At 45.1% G+C, this 2972-nt stretch overlaps 1 long non-coding RNA gene across 1 annotated transcript; it reads right to left on the reverse strand.

Annotated features, from left to right (window-relative positions):
* Positions 1 to 416: 416 nt before the first annotated feature.
* LOC127338046 (uncharacterized) lies at positions 417 to 2617 on the reverse strand. Its single transcript, XR_007874172.2, has 3 exons — positions 2028 to 2617; positions 1455 to 1616; positions 417 to 616 (listed from the first exon to the last, which is right to left on the reverse strand). It is a non-coding gene; the product is annotated as an uncharacterized lncRNA (long non-coding RNA).
* Between the last annotated feature and the right edge of the window lie 355 nt (positions 2618 to 2972).

Raw genomic sequence — 2972 nt, forward strand, 5'->3', positions numbered from 1 at the left:
AGCGGCGGCGGGTGAGAGTAAGAAACGGAGGCTAGGCAGGGCTGGAGCGTCCGCGTCCGGCGAGAGGCTGCGCGTCCGGTGAGCAGGCTCCACTTCCAACGATCGGCGGCGGCAGCCAAGGGTAAGAAATGGAGGCGAGGCAGGGGAGTCGCTGGCGCGTCTGGCGAGGGAGTGGTCATGAGGTTTGACTAGCAAAAGTGCCCGTGCGTTGCACCGGGTCTACAATAAATAATACAGTGCTCATAAACCTTGAACCAACATGTTATTTTTTCTTTTGTTTTAGATCTTTTAAAATATGTTGGCTTTCACTTCATATTTAGTTTCCCTGTTATATAGTATAACAAAGAATTTCTTTTAAGGAAAGGAAAAGCTTTGCGCCTACTTTTCAATCTTTTTGTTTGTATCATGTTTAATACACTGTTAGAACCAAGAAGGCAAAGTTGAGATGAAAGGTACACAAACTCATGGGTCTTCTGTTGCAAAGATCAAGCTCATAGAGAATATCTCTTTTGTACGGCACATTCGAAGAAAGGATGCACATAGCTGGAAGGCGCCATCTACGGATGCGATTACCATCATAAAAAACTGGATGGATGTGGCCGCTGAAACTTGCATCCTGAAAATTGAATCCGAACAAGTAAACCCATGTAGAAAGTCACATTGAAATGTTCAGATGTATATATTTTATATAGAATTTTGGCTGACAAATCCAGTTGTATTATAAGAAATCTTGTTTACCCTTCCAATTTATATTTATTATACTATGTAAAGAACTGAACATTCAAAACTCTGAAGGTATTAAATTAGCTTTTTGTTGAAACCATCGTCACTACTTCAATTTTGGCTCGAAGTCGATTGACCCACTTAATCAAACTTACTACTTATTTTTTTAATTTCATCTATACTGTTATTTTGTTTCTTAATCAAATACGTTGAATTATGTTTTGAAATATACTACTTCCTCGGTCTTATTACTAATCGGTAGGAGTATATTTTTATTTGGTTTACCAAGTACGTAATTGACCTATTTCCCTCTTTATTTCTGTTTATTCTCATATTTTCTTTTTGAATCCCCACACCACGAACCACTCCACTATCTAACAACGACGTCCCTCCTTCTCTCCTCCTATAGCATAGCCATGACCCTAATTGCTGGTTGTCCCCCTCTATTGTCTCCCTCTCCGGTGCTTGGAGGTGTTTCAAAAACATCTAAGTTGATTCATATCAGATTCAGCAATTTCCATATACTCCTTTTATGTTTTGACAAACATTCCACTGCAGCCTGCACCTATTTCACAAAAGAAACAACGACATCTTCACACAGTAAAATCATGTAAAGTATTCTACGAAACTGTGTATCATCAATAAATCATAACTAACTTTTGCACTGCAAACTTAGTTCAGTTTCAGCATATCCCAAAATTTCCTAGCAAAAATAGTAGTGATTGACGTACCTCAGCAACTCAATTATACCGACGCAATGCTCCAGAGTTGTGAATGCAATAAACACTGAAGAATTGATTAAATACTCCGTCGTTGGAAGATACTGTCTCCCTCTCAAGGCACTACATGTTGGTGTCGTCGTTAGATACCGTCAAAGAACTCGGCGGAAGGACCTGGAAGATATTGTCAAAGCTCAAACCTACAGTTGTTCTTAGAGTTCAAAAATACAATCGTTCTTGGAAGATACAGTCAAAGAACTTTGGGAATGATGGCATATATATAATGCGGAGCTAGATAACACGAGGTGTACTATCTAGATCCCGCGCGACAGTATTATCTGGTAAGTAGATGGATTTGCTTCGTTTCAGTTTTTGAACTTTTACTATGAAACTGATTCTGTAGATCGAATCGATTATCTCGAGCTGCTTGGTTCGATTTGGAGAATTTCCCCGTTGACCTCCGTGTTGCTACAGTTTATTGGTACCGTGAAGCGATGTTCGCGTGGATGTGCTTGCACTTCCTGGCTGGAAAGAGCTATGGACATCCTCCTACACATCGTTGAAGAGGGAGAGCACGGAACAAACCTCGCCGATGTTGCTCCCGTCCAGCGCCTCCCCCATCGATTGCTGCCGGAAAAGAGGAGGAACCGGTGAATCCAGATCAAGGAGCAACTCATCTTCCGCCTGCACTCCTCATCCCCTACCACCATCCTCCACGCTCTTCCCCAATCGCCTCCAAACGAAACACCTCGGGACGGGCATGCATGCGGAGGGGCAGGGGAGGGGACGACGCGTGGGTTCCCTCCGGCGGCGGCGCGCGGAAAGAGCCAGGAGGGCGTTGCCATGCCGCTGACCGGCCGTTGGTGATGGCCGTCGTTGCCGCGGCGCTGTGTTGTTCGTGTTTGCGGGAAGCTGGGCAGGAGTTCGGATCGTCCGCCGTCCTTGTCGCAACATAAGGGCGCTTAACCGCAGCGGTCGGAGGAGGACCGGGGTGCGGGCTCAAGGTCTGCTGCGCGCCATGCGTCAGATGCGTCTATTTGGGGCCAATTTCTTCATGTAGTGAAAGATTCAGGTGATGAAGATGGGGGATGAATCCTGTGCAGGCTCCTCGAAGATCCGCTTGTACGCCATTGAGGCGAGGCTGGACAGATGACGAGGCCAGGCGCGTGCATAAGTAGAGGTGGCTTGCGGCGGCGGAGGAGATTGGGTCGGGCACGGGTGGGTGATTAGGTTTTCATCGAGCGCGGCCGAACGAACCGGTACGTGGCACCTGCAGTATTATGCGATTTGGTGTGAGGGTAAAAAAAGCGTTGACGAAACTTTTGGCAGAAACCTTAGCTCCTTTATTATTAGGTAGGTATATATATATATATAGATTGTGCGGGGCAGTTCCAGTGTGAAGATACCATAATACCCCTTGGAATTTTAATTTAAGAATTAAATTAATTAGGCTCTTCGGACGGACATAAATAATCGCAACGGTAGTACCTGGTAGTAGGCTGTAGTGCTACCCAATCACTGTAACACAGA

Source organism: Lolium perenne, chromosome 3 (genome assembly GCF_019359855.2).
Source record: "Lolium perenne isolate Kyuss_39 chromosome 3, Kyuss_2.0, whole genome shotgun sequence".
NCBI lineage: Eukaryota > Viridiplantae > Streptophyta > Magnoliopsida > Poales > Poaceae > Lolium > Lolium perenne.